The sequence below is a fragment of the Schistocerca gregaria genome, chromosome 4 (assembly GCF_023897955.1).
Source record: "Schistocerca gregaria isolate iqSchGreg1 chromosome 4, iqSchGreg1.2, whole genome shotgun sequence".
Lineage (NCBI taxonomy): Eukaryota > Metazoa > Arthropoda > Insecta > Orthoptera > Acrididae > Schistocerca > Schistocerca gregaria.
The window spans coordinates 679,488,573-679,509,234 of record NC_064923.1 but is presented as its reverse complement, the minus strand read 5'-3'; positions in this window follow the sequence as shown (position 1 = coordinate 679,509,234).

Below are 20,662 nucleotides of genomic sequence, written 5' to 3'. Positions count from 1 at the left end.
AGAAGGACAGTTGAGAGGGCAACCGACTTGTCTGAGTGCTAGACGTACTGGACTTATACCTGGAGTTATGACCTGGGGTGCGATTTCGTATGACAGCAGGAGCACTTTCGTGATTATCCCACACACCCTAACTGCAAATTTCTGCTTCAGGCTGGTGATTCGACCTGCTGTGCTGCCATTCGTGAAAAGCATTTCAGTGGGTGTTTTCCATCGCAATAACGCTCGTCCCTATACTGCTGCTGTAACCAGACATGCTCTACAGAGTGTCGACATGTTGCCTTGGCCTGCTCGATCATCAGTTCCGTCTGCAATTCAGCACATAAGGGATATCATTGGACGACAACTCCAGCGTCATCCACAAACACCGTGAAACGTTCCTGTATTGACTGACCAAGTGCACAGGCATGGGACTCCAACACACAAGCTGACATCCCGCACCTATGCGACACAATATATGCACGTTTGGATGCTTGCATTCAACATTCTGATGGCTACACTGGTTATTAACGTACCAGCGTTTCACATTTGAAATGGCTTATCTAGCGCTTACATTAACTCGAGATCTTGCAAAGTTAATCTCTTACATATGTTACCTAGACATATGTATTCCCGAAATTTCATTACTCTACATTAATTATTATTTGGTGTTGCGATCGTAAATTCTGCGTAGCTGATGTCACTCTATTGCCTGTGTGAAACATTTCTTGTGTGAGCTTAATTTCAGCAAGAAAAAGGCCTTCCTGCAAATGGAGAATGATATGAGTGTATGACGTGTACTGGGTGTGTCTAATGTTACTGTAATTTTGAGGTGTAGATCGCAATACAGCATTCCCAGAGCACATGCAGCTTATCACCAATTATCAGACTTAGAGAAAGGTAAATTATTGTCATGAGGGGCATGGAGGCACCATACGGACAGATGGCGCAGACAGTTAGGCGTAGTCCAATGACTATAGAACGAGTAGCGGCGACGTCGAGTCAAGTCAACAGTGTGGCGACAAGAATATGCAAGAGATCTTCCAGAAAGACTACACCAGGAGACGTACATAGTACTGTTCGATTGTTTCTAAAAAACAAATGTGCGAAAGCAACTGAAATCCAGGCTGAGATTACTGGTAGCGTGTCACCACTGACAATCGCGAGCAGGTTACTGGAAGCTACATTGATGCCTCGTGCTGCCGCACATCGTTTACCACTGACATCATGACACAATAGAGGGTTGAATGTTGAACGTAGAGCCACAGTCAGCTAGGACGCTGACTGGCACAGTGTGGTTTTCAGCGGTGAATCCACTTCAGTCTGTGGCGTTTAGATCCGTGTCAAAGTGTCCATAGACGACCTTATGAGACCCACAGCTCTCCAGTGCGGGTGAGGTCAAAGGACGGAAATTCATGCAAATGCATGTTTTTATAGGATCATTGGATACAACTCAGTCTTAGTACTTATCCATTTTATTACTTTCTGGTTGTAAATATGTATACCTTATCCGTGCATATATGCATATTTTGACCTTTTTCGGCATAAAAACATGTATAATGCACATGCACTGCCGGAAAAAACTGCAACACTAAAAAATAATGAAGAGCAGTGAAATTTCGGAAATCATTTGTCCAGGTAAAATATTTAAGTGATTAGTATTGCAAGATAACAGATTAATGTAAGTATGAATTAATTCGTTGCAAATGTGAAATTTTCGTACATTAATAACAGGGGCAACCGCTACAATGTAGATACAAGCATGTAAACGTACATGCATCCTGTCGTATGTGTTACAGTGCCTTCTGCACTTGTTTGGTCAACAAAGGGATAGTTCATGCAGTTTGTAGATGACGCTGGAGTTGTCGTCCGATGATGTCCCACGTGTGCTCGATTTGAGGCAGATGTTGTGATTGAGCAGGCCAAGGCAACATGTCGACACTCTGTAGAGCATGTTCGGATACAACAGCAGTATATGGAAGAGCGCCATCCTGTTGGAAAACACCTGCTGCAATGCTGTTCATGAATGGCAGCACAATAGGTCGAATCATCAGACTCATGTATATATTTGCAGTTAGGATATGTGGGATAACCACGAAAGTGTTCCCGCTGACATACGAAATCGCAACCCAAGTCATAACTCCGCCCTCAACTGTTCTCCTTATGGCCAAGGTAGGGTAATCACTGGCACCGATGCAGAAACAGCTTTCATCAGACAGTACAACGGATCCTCACCCCGTCCTCCAATGATCTCTCGCTTATCACCAATGAAGCCGCAAATCCGATGATTTGGCGCCAGTGGAACGCATGCTACAGGGCGGCTGGCTCGGAGCTGTCATTGAAGTAACCAATTTGTAACAGTTCGTCGTGCCACTGTGGTGCCAACTGCTGCTCAGGTTGCTGCTGCAGATGCAGTACGATGTGCCAGAGCCATAGGCCGAGCACTATGGACTTCCCTGTCGGTAGTGTCACGTGGGCGTCCGGAGCCCAGTCTTCTTGCTACCGTACACTCCCGTGACCGGCACTGCCAGAAGTCATGTACAGTAGCTAGATTTCAGCCAAATCTTTCTGTAATATGCCGGAAGGAACATCCAGCTTCCCGTTGTCCTATAACACGAACCCATTCAAACTCAGTGAGGTGTTGATAACGGCATCTTTGTCGCCTTAAAGGTATTCTTGACTAGCGTTAACTCACCAGGTACAACCTCAATGGTAACTAACCATCATGATCATCGAAGAGTGTACTTAAAGCAAACGTCATTTGCACCCTCATGTTGTTGTTGTGGTCTTCAGTCCTGAGACTGGTTTGATGCAGCTCTCCATGCTACTCTATCCTGTGCAAGCTTCTTCATCTCCCAGTACCTACTGCAGCCTACATCCTTCTGAATCTGTTTAGTGTTTCATCTCTTGGTCTCTACAAATTTTACCGTCCACGCTGCCCTCCAATACTAAATTGGTGATCCCTTGATGCCTCACAACGTGTCCTACCAGCTGATGCCTTCTTCTAGTCAAGTTGTTCCACAAACTCCTCTTCTCCCCAATCCTATTCAATACCTCCTCATTAGTTGTGTGATCTACCCATCTAATCTTCAGCATCTTCTGTAGCACCACATTTCGAAAGCTTCTATTCTCTTCTTGTTCAAACTATTTATCGTCCATGTTTCACTTCCATACATGGCTACACTCCATACAAATACTTTCAGAAACGACTTCCTGACACTTAAAACTATACTCGATGTTAACAAATTTCTCTTCTTCAGAAACGCTTTCATTGCCATTGCCAGTCAACATTTTATATCCTCTCTACTTCGGCCATCATCAGTTATTTTGCTCCCCAAAATAGCAAAACTCCTTTACTACTTTAAGTGTCTCATTTCCTAATCTAATTCCCTCAGCATCACCCGACTTAATTTGCTTACATTCTATTATCCTCGTTTTGCTTTTGTTGATGTTCATCTTATATCCTCCCATCAAGACACTGTCCATTCCGTTCAACTGCTCTTCCAAGTCCTTTGCTGTCTCTGACAGAATTACAATGTCATCGGCGAACCTCAAAGTTTTTATTTCTTCTCCATTGATTTGAATGCCTATTCCGAATTTTTCTTTTGTTTTCTTTACTGCTTGCTCAATATACAGATTGAGTAGTATCGGGGAGAGGCTACAGCCTTGTCTCACTCCCTTCCCAGCCACTGCTTCCCTTTCATATCCCTCGACTCTTATAACTCTCATATCGCTTCTGTACAAATTGTAAATAGCCATTCGCTCCCTGTATTTTACCCCTGCCACATTCAGAATTTGAAAGAGAGTATTCCCGTCGACATTGTCAAAAGCTTTCTCCAAGTCTATAAATGCTAGAAACATAGGTTTGCCTTTTCTTAGCCTAGCTTCTAAGATAAATTGTAGGGTCAGTATTGCCTCCCGTGTTCCCATATTTCTACGGAATCCAAACTGATCTTCCCCGAGGTCGGCTTCTATCAGTTTTTCCATTCGCCTGTAAAGAATTCGCGTTAGTATTTTGCAGCCGTGACTTATTAAACTTATAGTTCGGTAATTTTCACATCTGTCAACACCTGCTTTCTTTGGGATTGGAATTATTATATTCTTCTTGAAGTCTGAGGGTATTTCGCCTGTCTCATACATTTTGCTCACCAGATGGTAGAGTTTTGTTAGGACTGGCTCTCCCAAAGCCGTCAGTAGTTCTAATGGAAAGTTGTCTACTCCAGGGACCTTGTTTCGACTCAGGTGTTTCAGTGCTCTGTCAAACTCTTCACTCAGTATTATCTCTCCCATTTCATCTTCATCTACATTCTCTTCCCTCTCTATAACATTGCCCTCAAGTACATCGCCCTTGTATAGTCCCTCTATATACTCCTTCCACCTTTCTGCTTTCCCTTCTTTGCTTAGAACTGGGTTTTCATCTGAGCTCTTGATATTCATACAAGTGGTTCTCTTTTCTCCAAAGGTCTCTTTAATTTTCCTGTAGGCAGTATCTATCTTACCCCTAGTGAGAAAAGCCTCTACATCCTTACACTTGTACTCTAGCCATGCCTGCTTAGCCATTTTGCACTTCCTGTCGATCTCATTTTTGCCTGCTTCATTTACTGCATTTTTGTATTCTCTCCTTTCATCAATTAAATTCAATATTTCTTCTGTTACCCAAGGGTTCCTAATAGTCCTCGTATTTTTACCTATTTGATTCTTTGCTGCCTTCGCTATTTCATCCCTCAAAGCTACCCATTCTTCTTCTACTGTATTTCCTTCCCCCATTCCGGTCAATTGTTTTCTTATGCTCTCCCTGAAACCCTGTACAACCTCATAGTGGCGCTATAACAGCCACTCTTATGACTGGCGCGAAGTTGGAGAAGACATCGCCTTTCAGATGTAGGAGCACGCTAACCAACTTTCTGATGTAGAAACACGCCTTTCGTCTACGTCGCACAACACTTTGTTGGTGTTACATTTTTTACGCCCAGCGTATTAGCGGCAGTCGTCAGACCGAGAATTCGCTTCCTGAAGTGTTCTAGATTCTGCCAGTTCAGGAATAAGGTCTTCAGTAATCAAGTGATTTACAAACGGTAGGCCTAATTATAGTTAATGCGCTTCAGTCCAATTTATTTTAAAGTGGTTGCAGGGTGTACGTGAAGTAAGTGTGGCTACTGGAGAAGAGTGGTGCAGCGGGAGAATATTTTGTAATAAGTGTCTACTCTGAATGTGAATAGTTACCTTTCTTCTCTGGGAAGGAGGTGTAGGTAGCGCTTACGATGGACTGAGAATTGGTTGATCATTCTACAAAAAATGCCCGGTAGAAACAAGCAGTACCAATTATCTCAGTGAGTCATTAGTTCGTGGATTAATATAATTCCAACAAAAAATATATGCCGTTTATGTTTCGTCATTTAAAAACTGAAAGTCACCGAAATATACTATTTCCCACTCTAGAGCATTCGTTTCCAAACTGCGTGGCGCACCCGCCGAGGTGGGTGTGGGGATGCATGAAATGGGGCGCCACCTGGCAAACGGGACCAACGCATTACGTTATTAAAAAAGTAGCTCTTTACTCAAGACAAATGTGTTAGTATTTACGACGAACTCTCTACTGGGTTCCCAGTGTTTCCTATGAACTCTGAGATTCATTTTCGTCTTAGATCATCAGCCTGAATGTAAGAGCGGTAACTGACCATAGCCAATCCGACCACTGGCATTCGTAGTGTACGAGTACAGTAAGTGTGCGAAAACTTGGCCGGTCGTCGCACATCGGCCCGATTCGCACACTTCGAGCCTATTATCTTCTGTATAGGATTTCTTGTAGCTTCAACGACATATGTATTAATTGTTGCCACTAGTGGCTTTGTTTCTAAGCAGCATTGGCGCTGGAGTCTAAGTTGGATTGAGTTGTTGAATCAGTATCCATCAAACAAGCAGTTTACTCGTGTGTACTTGTAATGTGAAAGTGAACTATCGACTTGTAAAGCAATTTTTTTTAATTGCGTAGTGAGTTTATCGAAAAAACGGATACACAGTGGTGATTACATAGAATATCGTTTTGTTACCGTATAAAAAAAATGGCGACGACAAGCCGCAATGTGTTATTTGCTATGAAGTATTGAGCGATGATGCCATGTGACCTTATCGTCTCGGACGGCATTTGTGGATTAAACATAGCGCTTTAAGGGGGGTAGGATGTCAGACGGACCGACTTGGAGCACGAGAGGCATCACAGGACATTTTAATTTCCACTGTCTATACTTTTACAAATAAATTCATAAAACTTTGTCAGCATGACCAGGAAGGATTCAGAATTCACAGTCATTGCAGTGGAACTTTTCATTATTTAGGATCAATTGCCAATTTTTACACCATACAGATATCTTTTCTAAATCGTTTTGCAATTTGTTTTGATCTTCTTATGACTTTATTACACGATAAACGACAGTATGATCTTCAAACATCCTAAGACGGCTGCTCAGATCTTCTCCTAAATCGTTTATATAGATAAGGACCAGCAGAGGGCCTATAACACTATCTTGGAGAACGCCAGAAACCACTTCTGTTTTACTCGATGACTTTTCGTCGTTTGTTAATTTATTTGGTATAAGTCTTTCAATTCCTGTCGATACTATTTCTTTGAATTTAAGCTGCATCTGGTCCACACTTACATTGTTAATTTAGAAGTTGATATTGTCTCTCAAGAAGGCGTCAAGTGAATTTTTATCTGATTTTTTGAACAGGCATATTTTTCGTTTAGTTTTGAAGGATTTGGGGGTTACAGTATTCAGCCTCGCTATGACTACCTTGTGTTCACTGGTCCCTGTATCCGTTCTGATATAAATGTCATGTGACTAGGGCCTCCCGTCAGGTAGACCGTTCGCGGGTGCAAGTCTTTCGATTTGACGCCACTTCGGCGACTTGCGCGCCGATGCTCGTCATTAGCTCAGGATTACTCGTTGTTAAGAGGTCAAGCGTATTTTCATAATCGTCTACTATTCGTGTTGGCTCATGAACTAAATTCTCGAAATAATCTCTGTCCCTACTACCTCACAGGAACTACATACATACTTCAATTTCGCTACAAGATAAACGACTTCTAACAGCAACAAACACCCCATCGCCAACTGTGTTTCTCCTATCCTTTCTGAACACCGTTAAGTCCTTCGCAAAAATTTCAGCTGAATTTATCTGGGGCATTAGCCAGCTTTCAGTGCCTATAACGATTTTAGCTCAGTGCTTTCTTTTAGCGCTTGGAGCTCTGGTACTTTCCCGACACAGCTACGAAAATTTGCAACTGTTATACCGATAGTTCACGAATCTACATTCTTCCTATGTTTGACCTGCTCCATTTGAGACTGAAGTCCTTTTGTGTTTTTCCGAGACTCTTTTATCTAAAAAACCACCCAGTCCACGCCACACAGTTCCTGCTTCCTGTGTAGCCGCCTCCTGCGCTATCCAGCGGAACTCGAAACCCAGCCACCCTTTGGCACTAGACCAGGAATCCGCAGCCTACACTGTCATAGAAACATCTGTGCCTTTGATTCAGACCCTCCACTCGGATCTGTACTATAGGTCTACAATCAGTCCTGTCGACTACGCTGCAAATGGTGAGCTCTGCTTTCAATTCACAAGCAAGACTGGCAGCTTTTATCACTTCTGCTAGGCACTCTAACCCAGAGGGAATCTGATAAAAAGCGACACACGATTGGTACTGACGTGAACCACTACATGCAGTTGGCTGCACCCTGTGCTCTTCATGGCATCCGGAAGGATCCTTCTTTGTCTGGAATGACTCCATCCAGTATGCACACGGACTGCACATTGGCTTTCTTCCACTCCTTGGCAGCCATGTCCCTAAGGAGCCCCATAATGCGCCTAACACCGGAGCTCCCAACTACCAATAATCCCACCGTCTGTGTTTGCCCGGATCTTACAGACTGAGAGGTTTCCTCTGAAACAGAATAAGTGACTGCATCTAGATGAGGGACAGTGACAACCACAGACAGTACTTGGAACTTGTTTGTGGGACTAACCTAGGAGGCCTTACATGCAGCCCACTGGGAAGTCTTTTGCCGCCGACCACGACCTTCGACTTGACCACGGGTGACGAGTCAATCTCAGTGAAAGCAGTTAATGAGCTGGTCAGTGGTGTGGACTGATCGGCGGACTCACTGATGCCCATCTAGAGCAGCTTTAAGCTTCGTAACCAAAGCCATCACAGCCTAGAGCTGAGAGCGAAGTGCCACCAACTTGGCTTGCATCCACATGCAGCAATCACAACCCCTGCCCATACTAAGGACCTTGGAAAAATACACTACACAGACAAACAAAGGACACACATGCGCTAAGGAACTTTAGTGTAGACACGGAGGAAACTAGCTTAATAAGCAGAGATTCAAAAACTGGGCTACCAAAGCACTCAGGTGAGGCTAAATAATTCGCTCCTGATTAGAAACTTGTAATATGCATACATATGCCACAAAATCGGTTTACTTTCCGACACTATCTAAAACGCAATAAATGTATCTGTTAAAAATTAGATTAACTCGCAGAACTCAAGAAACTAAACTACCAAACCACACAGGTGAAACTACACAATTCGCTCCTGGTTAGGGACCCATGAAATGTCACAAAAGCGGTTACTACCCTTTTGCTGCTTCTGTCTCGGCTGGCTGCTAGTGCCTGATTAGGTGGCTAACGCCAGCAAGCGGTCACTAGCTTTCAAAACCAACTCAACGACGTCTTAAAATTATGCATCCATATTGTAAATTGTGTTAAAAAAAGAGTGCTTTTTGTGGCCAATTCTGAATATCTGGAAACAGAACACAAAAAATGGCTATTTCATACGGACTGAGGCGGCCTACCAAAACGGAATATGTTAGCTACATTACTGGAATCTGGAGATGAAGTGTTTCAGTTTTCGTAAATTCAAAGCTGTGTTGGCTTATCTGTCACATATTTTCGATTCATTGAACTCACTGAAATTTAAATTGGAAGGTGGAGATTCAAACATCATTTATTATGGAATGTGTATACTGATAAGTTGTAACTGTGGAAAAGTAAAATTGTAGCCTGCAATCTTTCCTGTTTCTTACGAAATTATCTGTAGTCCTGGAAGAAGCACTCTTTGTGGGGGTCTTGAAGCCAACTGATACTACGATTAAAATAGCCTATCATGTGCAGCATCTAATTGATGAACTGAAACGCTGCTTATCTGGTTTGTGTGATAATAACATTTACAGATTGGGAACAGTTCGTTTTCATGTTGATATAGATGTGCTGTCGGAAACACTGCAAAAAAGTCTTGGAAATTATAAACGATTCTGCAACCAAATATGACTTTGAAAAGATGGATAAGTAATTTTTTTGGTAAAATGTCTGAAAGTTTATCCCACCATAGCAAACCAAGCACTGCAACTGTACTTACCACTTTCAAGCCCTTAATTTGCGAAAGGATAATTTCAGCAGTTGTAGTAATGAAAACGAAATACTGAAGCAAACTCAACATTGCTAGTGATTTACGCCGTGTACTTTCTTCTATTCAAGCAAGAATTGAAAATCTTTACTGAAGTATGCAAGCTCATCCATCACATTGATTTATTTGTTTTTTATTACCAAATGTATTTGCTAATCGTACATGTCTACAATAAAATATTTATATTGTTAAGTTCATAACGTTTTTCCTCTTATTACTCTTAGCCGCACGAATAGTTGCTGCAGGCCGTAGTTCGGTCGTCCAGTATCGTACCCATTCCGAGCACTTTTTGTGAGCTGTCTTCTGTTTCCGACTGTTGACAGTCTTTCCGAACTATTATCAGTTGCTATTTTTCTTCTGTTCATTGCGGTGTATTCCAACGGACTTAATTATTTTCACAATATTTCGCACAAGTAAGCGCCACATTTGAAACTGGACACCTCTCTATGTATAGAGTCTGTAGGGAATAAATATATTTGTCGAAGAATTTTTTATTTAAAATCTCGTATTTAGAAATTTATAAGGGATACAAATAATTTTCTTAGTTTCAATGGAGATGTTGAAATAACTTACGTAGGCATAACAGGTACTCTCTTTTTCTCATGTGAATTATGGCCAAATTGAAGATTATGTAAAATTTATGTTAATTCGGTTGAACTAATTATTATTTTAGAACTGAAAAATTTTGGAGGGCTTTATTTCATATAATTCTGTGCAAAATACAATACAATGCGCCTAAATCATTATCTTCCCATGTCTAAGTTAAGATGTTAGCCGACAAAGCAAAAGCGTTTCCTCCTCACCCGCAAAGGAAAGTGGCTAAGGGAAGTACAGTACGCAGGTTTTTAGTGGCGTATCAGAACTAGTCTGAACGTTTCGTAACGATAAACCTTTTTTCCGATTGGCGCCATCGTGAAAACCTTACTGTTGTGGCACTAAAGACGCGAGGCAGTTCGAGCGGTGTCGTGATGAATTGTCTGGCGCTGGTAATTCAGATAATAAGGAAATGAGCAATTAATTACTGGTGGTAATAACTACGACGATTGACTGAAAAGTAATGCCTCCACCTCCGTAACTCTTCAACAATTGGCAGAATTGGTATGCTGCAAGTACTGGCTTGTTCCGAGGACTCTTCTCTACAACTCCAATTGGCGGGAAGCCTTAGCATTGAACAGTTGAGTTGTCACAGTGTATAGTATGGAACCCTGTGCAGACGATCGGTCAATGTGATGTGATTTAAGCAATGTGCAGTCATTGTATTCTTGACAGCAGAAGGTACAGGCGCCGACTCCATGGGGCCGGGGGGGGGGGGGGGGGGGGGGGACAGAGCCTCAATAATTAGTTATATTATACTTTGCAAAATCACAGAATTATGTTGGAATTTTTTACTTTCCTTGTTTGACAATAGTTACATTTTAAAGTACATTCGGTAATGAGTTAAGACAAATAATTATTCCAGTAGTAAGCAGGTTAACTGAAAACGAGTGGTGTGAATCTTGACAGCGTTACGGTGCTGCAGGCACACTTAGTATTTGTCCCAGTGCGCCGACCTTCGGGTGAAGTCTGGTGCCAGCGATGCGGCCGCGGCGACATCAAAAGGACTGGAGCAGAAGCGCCCGGAACCCTCCGCCTTGCGCCGCCTTGAGGCTCCGAGACATTACGATGCCGCGGCTATATAAAGCCCACCCTACTGTCGCAGTCATTCAATGTGGACAGTTTCGTTGCAGACGTGTTTAGTGTTCTGACTTTAGTGTCTAGTGGACTACTTTATACGACTATATTTTATTCGTTTACTTTAGTCTCTTAGTGTATTGTGAATTAAGTTTGCAATGGATAAATTTGTTATCAAAAAGGCGCGATTGGAAGTTGATACAGCAGGTCAACCTCCAACAATTACTGTGTCATCAATTGTTTCGTCGTCTTCGGGTGAGAACCGTCTACAGCCGAAACCTGGACAATCCTGTAAGGGAAGATCATTTCAGAAGTCTTGGTTGATCAAATATACATCGCTAGAATATGAAGCATCTACCGAAAGAGTTTTTTGCACAAACTGCAAAAAAGCACATGTTAAAAATCTATGGCAATTTTCTTCTCAAAAAAAAAAAAAAAAAAAGAAGATGCATTTACTTCAGTAGGGTTTTCTAACTGGAAAAAAGGTTGCGAGGTGCCGGGGCTAGCAGTTTATTTAACACTAAATTCTTCTCGAATCTTCATATGGAAATGATGCTCTAAGCCCCCCTTTTCTAACTCCTACTTTTGCTGTTGCACGTGGATTAAGAAGAAACGCGAACTGACTGTAATCGACCCTGCAAGTGGAGTAGAAAAGAGTTTGGCACCTGCAATAATTTAATTTGATAGACATTAATTAAATAAAGGAAAGTTTCAGTAACATAGTGAGAAATGAAAGGGTTGCTCTACCAATTAACAGAATGAAAGTTCTGTCCAAAATAACAATTTGATTTATTATGACTAAACTCAAAATCATAAACAAAACACATGAAACATTTACAATACATCAAATTGGATACTCAAATAAATGCTGTGAGGGTGAAGTTGTCCATAAACTAGATTGTGACATTTATGACGAAGTGGTATGTGGAGCCAATTCCTTGCAACTCAGATCTTAAGAGAAACACCCAGCCAACCCAACATTAATTGCTGCTACGGTAGTGATAACTGAGACAATGAACACCCAAGACAGAACAAAGTTAGAAAAGACGAACAGGCGCGCTCTGCTGAGCTCTGATTATCACAGTACAAATTCCCTAGTCTGCCGGTGCAGCGGACATACATTACCAAGCTGTCTTCTTAACTGCAAGGACACGATCTGGCGTACCGGAAGCGATGGCTGGTTACTTCGATGTCCCATCATGTTGATGATAATGTCGCGAGTATAGCCCGAAACAAACTGTCCTGGTCTTGTTGTTCCAGACTAAAGACTTCCTATCAATACAAATGTGCCTCTGAGGGAGACGAAGAAGGCTCGCCACACCATTACTGATGGTACAGTGATTGATTTTAACAAGCGAAGTCACACAGTAACTCCGATACAGTCAACTTTAGCCAAAACTGCCCAATACAGACAACATAGGCCGCTTGTACGCAGAACGCTCAATTGCCAACTGTACTTGGAAAGTTACCCTGAAGTCGAAACTTCAGCAACTTCGTTAAACAGTTACAATCAAATAAAAGTATATTAGACAGCCAACGGAAGGCAGGCTGTCCAGAGCAGCGAGAGCTCAGCCTTGTAACCTACTCCAACCGAAAGGCGAGAGCCGACTCCCACAAGAGCACCCGTACAAACTGAACACAGAACATTTCCGCCACCACGTCAGTGGCCGTGGTTAAACGTTCCAATCAGCAACTCGAAAACCGGCGGAAAATTCCACTCTATTGCCGAAGCACTACCATTCCACCAATGGAGATTCTTGGCGCCAATTTCTGCGCCGATTTTGCTACAACACGGAGCTATGCCCTGAGCAAGCCAATCACAGTTACGATTTGGCAGAAAACGCGGGAATTTGCCCGCCAAGACTGCCTGGGTACACAAGTCATTCCCACGCCTCGCTGGTAGCCCGCCAGAAAGTGTTTTCGCTAAGTTTCTGCGAAGTAACGGAACCTCTAGCCCAGCCGCTCCTTCAGGCCCCTGCGGGCGTGTCTCCGCCGCTATTATGACAATGTCGGCGTCTGGAAAGCATTCACTCGACTCCCTCACACCAGTCGGCTCAACCCTTTCAAGATCAGCAGAGCCCGCCTGACACCGGACCACCCGGATGACGAGAGACGCTGCGTGGGAAGTCCCCGTGAGAAGGAAAAGCAACTTTTCACCACATGCAATTAGAGAGGAAAATAGAATTACTCAGAGTAAGATAGAAATATGAGAGGGGGCTTCTGCCACCTCTCAAGGTTTTGAAAAAATTCTGTCTTCATGAAAATACGTTACTCATAAAGAAGGTGTTCTGAAACTAAATTCTATCACTAACCGAAGTGTGGCCTCATAATTGAATGAACAGTTTGATAGTGATATGAAGAAAGGCCGTTTAGCTCTTGAGACAATTTTCACTACAGTGCAATTTCTATGCCGACAAGGACTAACAATTAGAGGGCATGCAGATGTAAACTCAATTTTTTTTTTCAGTTGTTGGGATTCCGAAAGAATGACATACCTGAGTTTAAAGATTGGTTAGGCATTCAAAAGTCTGGCTTCAATCAAGAAGACTGAACATTTTTGTATTGTGGTTGACGAAACAAGTGATTCTTCAATTCACGATCAAGTATCAATTTGTATTTGTACTGTCGATGATTCCTTAATCATCAGCAAAGACTTTATTGACTTATATGAGACCCCCAACACTGAATCACAAACTCTGTTCAGTATTTTAAAAGACACTTTTTCTCCTTTTGATTTGTCAATGGATAACTTAAGAGGGCAGTTCTATGATGGTGTCTCAAACATGAGAGGTAAGTTCAAAGGACTAAGAAAGCTAGTTTTGGATATGCAGCTCAAATATGAGAGGTAAGTTCAAATGACTAAAAAAGCTAGTTTTGGATATCAACCAAAATCACGTTATGTGCACTGCACTGCTCGCAGTTTAGACTTGTCAGTTGTAGACAGTCTCCGTCACCTTACGTCTATGAGGGATATTATGGGTTTGACCAAGGACTTCATAAACACCGTAAGGGAATCCAACAAATGGATGGGACTTTTCAGAAACATGCGCTGTGAGAGGGCCAATGACCAAGCTGGTCTACGACCCCTTTGCCCGACTCGATGGACTGTGTGAGCTTCTAGTATCTTGAGAATATTGAAAAACTTTGAAGAACTTCTAGAGTTTTTTAAAAACTTTTCTGCACAGGGCAAAACAGAGGCAGGTTAAAAATGTGCAGGCTACCTTGAGTCAATGTTACACTTCAAGACTTATTTCTTTTGACGTCTTTATTGCCATGCAATGAACCCATTAGAGGATGTCAATGAAAAAATTCAATGTCTTCGTCTAAGTGTTGCTGATCTGGAAAAAATATATGACGGCTTGATTTCTATATTGAATGAAAGACGTTATAGTTTTGAACACTTTTGGGAATTGTGTTTAAAAGAAAAACCTTCACAAATTGATCATCCTTTGCTGCCTCGGAATCGAAGTATACCAAAGAAGTATGGAAACAACGAAGCCAGCTCATCATACACTTTCAAAACCCCAAAGGAATGTTACTAAGCTATTTACATTGAAGTTTGTGAAATGGTGCAATCTTGCATTACTGATTGGTTTGCTTCAACTGGACTCACACAGGTCATTGCAGATTAACAAGAGTGCTTGCTTTTAGTAAACAGAGGTGAAACAAATCTGAAAAAATCACCCGAGTTTTTCAAAAATGACCTACGCATTGAGAGACTTCGCTTACACTTGAATATGTTAGCCGATATCGCTAATAAAACACAACTGGTCTTCAAAAACATGTGTGATGTATGAAAGTACATTACACAACAGCCTGCAGTTGGAGAAACGTTATGAGAAGTAGTAGTAGTAGTAGTATTAAGCTTCTGCAAGTAGTAGTATTAAGCTTCTGCAAGTAGTAGTATTAAGCTTCTGCAAGTAGTTCCAACTACCAGAGCAACAGCAGAACGGTCATTTAGCGCTTTAGACGTCTGGAGTCATGTCTCCGATCAACAATGGGACAGAAGCGATTGAACAACTTGGCTGTTCTTCATGCCCAACGAGATGTTTTGGATTAATTGGATATCTGACTAGTCATCAACGACTTCATATTCAGTAATCCAATCAAACGGTCGACATCTGCTCCTTTCTAAAGACACTCTAGCCTAATAATGGCATTTAGAGCAATATTAAAAATCTTTATAAAATAGAGAATTAAATACATACATAATGTTAAATTTTCAGTTTCGAAACATCAGTACTAGTTTAGTACTGTATTACTATAGTATTGTATTAGTTGTTTTCAAATACTTAAATATTTTTGGGATGTAAAATTCAATTAAAACCCGCTATTTACATACTTTTTGACTGAAAGTATTTGGCATACTGTATTAACTTTATTAACTGTACTAAAGCATTAACTTTGAGATAATGTTTTTATTTAATGAACCGTGAGCCGTATTCAAAGTAAGCTTAAATTAGCTATTTCACTTATTAATCAAAGTGCTATTACTGTGCGACTGCAATTTTTTTGTTTTATTCTTTTAATGATAGTTTAGGATTTATTTAAATATAATTTCAGTCTTTTCATAGCTATATATTCACTGCTGTGTAATAGTCTATAAACATGATTATTACTGTAAATTAAATGAGCTTTTTACGAAAATACGGTGCATTTTTATGTTTTGTTTCTTTTTTCAAAGCCAAAAAACGTGTCAGGCTTGCCGAGTTTCCCAGTGTCGAGTTATCGAGAGTCCAGTTTACGAGGTTCTAATGTTGATCATATGACTCTAAAATGCTTAAAAACTTTAAAACTCACTACTTTTCATCTACAGTTTAGAAAATTTCCGAGGGCAAGACCCCCATATGCCACCCCCCGCCCCCAATATTTTTTATAAGTCTGCGCCGCTGGCAGAAGGTGTCAACCCCAAGGAGATTCATCACAGAATGAAAGCAGTTTATAGTGACTGTGTTGATGTGAGCACTGTGCGTCGTTGGGCGAGTAAGTTTAAAGATGTTGAGGCGGGAACATCTGACCTGCTTAACAAACAAAGAGTTGGACGTCATGTGACAACAACTACTGAGTTTCACAAGCAAAATGTTGACAGATTGATTCAGGACAATCGTCGTATAACTCAGAGAAAATCTACAAGCACAATCGGCATTTCACAAGAACGCGTGGGCCACATTATTGCTTTGCTTGGCTATCGTAAGATCTGTGCACAATGGGTACCCCGGATGCTGACTATTGAAATGAAAGTGCACAGGCTTGAAATTTGACTGGAACTCCTCTCGCGGTACAAGAGTGAAGAAGACGTTGAAAGATGAGAATGATGAAGACGTTGAGAGAACTGTGAGACGGTGGTTGCGGAAACAGTATGTCGACTTCTTCCGTGGGGGCTTCAGAAATCTTGTTCATCGTTGGCAGAAATGTATCCAATTGACTGGTGATTATGTGGAAAAGTGAATAATATTGGTAATTAAAGATCACGTTCTAAGAAATATTTCTGTGTTTGATTTATTAAGATATTATCATCCAAACCCAGTTAACGAAGGTGCAGGCATTACTTTGCATTAAACCTTCGTCGGTTTCATTTTTGTTGATACATGTGAGCAACGTATTTGAAGATGAGCGTCTATCTGTATAACGCGCAATCCCGAATCTGTGTCTCTTCTGTGTCGAATTTATACCACTGCAGCTTTTTGGTATGATGCGCGTGTCGGTTTCAATTCGGAACCGGAGACATAAACATTCCCCCTCTCACGTGCATGCCCTTGAGATAAAACACTAACTTCTATTGTTCGTACTGCAACAAATACTCTACCGCAGTGAACACATGAACATCAGTATAAATTTGTGTAGAGCTGTGAAATGTACTTATCGCGTTTACCAGTATTGCGAGATGAGATTTTGTCCCAAACCGAACTGAGGAAACAATTTTTAAGAACGGACATTGTTGTTGTGATTATTGGACGCGCAATTGTAGCGTGTGGCTTACCTCAGAGGCGTATGTGATGCAGATTTACAGTTGTTTAGTTGTCATGTTCATGAGGGAGGAAATGTTTACTTGGTTCCACATCGGTGCTGCCAACCCACCTCCTACGAAATGGGACTGGAACCCGTCAGCCAACCGAAACCTATTACCTAGCAAGGGAAATGGCCCCAGTTTTAGACGACAATAAAACGCCAACAAGAACAATGCTGTAATTTTGTGTGGCGTAATACCTCCTGTCCAAATTGATTGAAGGGAGATTTTAATGTGTTATAGATGAACGGCTCATTCAGTTAATTGCGAAATCAGCCATATTTACATTGTAAACTGCTTTATCAATACTTTAAATGTACGACAACTGTGTGTTATAAGCTCAAACATAATGAGACATTTCGAATCGATGGCATCCTCCTTGGCAACTAGCTTGGATTTCGAAAAGATGTCATTTGCAAATCAAATCTCACTTTTCTCAGCTTTGGATCAAGGCAGTCAGGTAGATGCAGTATTTTTTGATTTCTAAAAAACATTTGACTCATTACACATCTGCCCTTATTATCAAAGGTACTGTCGTATTGGGTATCAAGCGAAATTTGTAGCTAGTTTCAGGATTTCTTGGTAGGGGCGACACAGGAAATTATCTTGGATGGAGAGTCATTACAGATGTAGAAGTAACTCGAGGGTGTTCCCAGGGAAGTGTGTTGGCACTCTTGCTACTCATATCACATATTATTGACCTTGCGGACAATACTAACGGTAGCCACAGGCATTTTGCACATGATACACTTATCCAAGGACCAAACAAATATAAGTGGACCAGCGGAAAGTACAAAAAAGACAGAAAGAATCATTTTAATGAGACAGAAAATGAATTCTTTATTATAGGTGACTCATTGTTGAAAAACATAGTCGTTCTAAACACCAAAATCAACGTTCGACCAGAAATTAGGACGCATCGATTGCGTACACACCTAAACAACGTCTTAAACTCAACAGAGAACACAGCAGGTAAGCGTGACAGGAATCCACAAGGTGTTTTTATCCATGTGGGAACAAATTCGCTTCGAAACAACAGCGAGGAAGCTACTGGAAACCACAAAAGGAACCCCATCCAAACAGCCAAAAGACTCTACTCGAATTCCGTAATAATAATAGGCGGGACTATGTAGAGGAGATCGGTGAGTGACAGCTACGTAGAGAGCATAAAGAGCAATATTCAAGAACAGTGCAATAAACTAGAAGTCGTTTTCGTTTATCCCAACAAATTTCTAAGTGCAACGTGTCTTGCCAAAGATGGTCTAAATCTGAATAGGTTGGGTTCAAAAATATTCAGTACGATGTTCATAGATACTTGCCAGGTCATAAGAAATAAGGGAAACTGATAAGCAGTGATGGGGCTGAAAACATTTGTGTAGCATTAAGAAAGACAAAACCAAACCATTATCTGGCAAGAAATGTGCTAAGACCCCTAACTAATAGTCAAAGTAGATATGTTATCCACTGGAATACAAACAGTTTAAACACTAGTGCTTCAAACAATAAAAGCTCCAAAATAGACGAATTGGAAATCATTCTGTCATAATGTGCAAATATTAGAGTTGTTTGTTTAAATGAGCACTGGTTTACTGAGGACACAATTAAAATTATGAACAAAATAGGGAACTTGAGATTAGCAAGTATCTTTTTCAGAAGGAACAAGTCACATTGAGGCTCATGTATACTTCTACATAGTGATATAAATTATGAGACCAGAAATTATTTTGATTATTTAAATGAAGAATGTGTGTCAGAGCTGTTGTATAGAAATAGTGGACTAACTAGCAAATGTTACAATAATCTCAATATACATAATTACAGGGATGTCAATAACAGGCCTATTCTTATCTAAGCTTCAGAAGTCCTTTGTAGAGAAAAAAAAGGAAAAAATAGTAATAGCAGCTGATTTTAATATTGATATCACATTTGATAGTAGCTACGCTTCAAGATCCACTGACTTAGTTAGGAAAAATGGTGGCAATTTGAATTTCTTTCGATCTGCTGGAGACAATGGATAATTAGCAACATGTGATGACAATATTCTAACTAATTATTTTTGTTAGACCTAAGTATTTCAGATCGTTATTTATAGATTCATTGAGGTTCCCCAGGCAAACAGAAACATTTCACGTATGAGAACCCAAATGGGCAATAGCTTTAACGAAGAAAACTTGCTAACATTTAGTGTGAAGCTAAAAGAGAAAACATGGCCTTTTGATCATTGTAACTCAAGTAATGAAAACTTTGAGAAATTCCTAAACAGTTTTCTTGGTGTCTTTTATGAAACATTTCCACCTAGACTATACAGCAATAAAACAACAAATAAATTAAAGGGGATTACCCAGGGCTTAAAAATTTCCAGGGTAAGGAAGAGGTATCTGCACAGAGAACTAACATATAATAACAATATTGGTGTCATTAAATACGTCAGACTGTATAAAACCATATTTAAAAGAGTTGTCAGGGCAACAAAACAACCACCAAATAACAGGCTAATTTTAAATCATAAAAATAAGACGTGTTCTGTGTGGTCAGTCATTAAATCTGAGTTAGGCGCTAACACCTGTAACCAAGAAATTTCAAAAATTGACATGGAAGGAAATACTATTGTAAGTCCAACTCAAATGCCAGAGTACTTTAATGAATTCTTTATAAATGTAGCAATGTCTGATGTAGATTTAATAGATTATCACAACAAAATAAATCCCTTTGGCCTAGGTGAAAAGTTGGAAAACTTTATAAAATTCTTAAAATTATCTGTGGAGGATGTAGAAAATGCTATTCTAACATGAAGAAACAAAAAATCTTTAGGTTGGGGTAGAATACCCACCAAAGTTATTAAAATGGTATGCAGCAGAATTGCAAACCCACTGGCTCAAATAGTAAATCATCATTTTGAAGAGGGATGTTTCCCCGAGGTACCACTGAATGCCTAGCAAACAAACTGAGCAGCTTTGCATTTGCAGTTAAAATATAATCCACTGCAACTGACATAGACACACGAAAAGTAGCATATACAAGCTACTTTGAGTCCATTATTGGGTATGGTATTGCTTTTTGGGTTAACTCAACAATCATAGTGTGGATACTAAAAAAACAGAAAAAAATCATTCTAAATATGTGCACTGCAAATCACAAAGAACCATGTGGACCATTATTTAGAAAACTTAAAATATTAACTCTGCCAATCTTATACATAAATGAGATTCTTATATTTTTGTACATCAGACGAATTATTTGAGGGAAACCATTTTGTCCACTAACATGATACTAGAAACAAAGAAAATTTTATGTTCCCCACCAATCGCCTCAGACTGTATGCCCAAGGACCTCAATACATTGGAATGAAAATTTGTAATAAATTAAAAGGGAACAATGCGATGCAGATGAATTTAGGTTCACTTTAAAGACACTGAAGTGTTATTACTCAGTTGATAAATTCATGCAGGACAAACTGGAAATTTGAGCTGCATACAATTTGTTACATATTCCAAGAAATATCCTTATAGTGTTATTATTGGTTGTAGTGCTATTAGTTATTAATG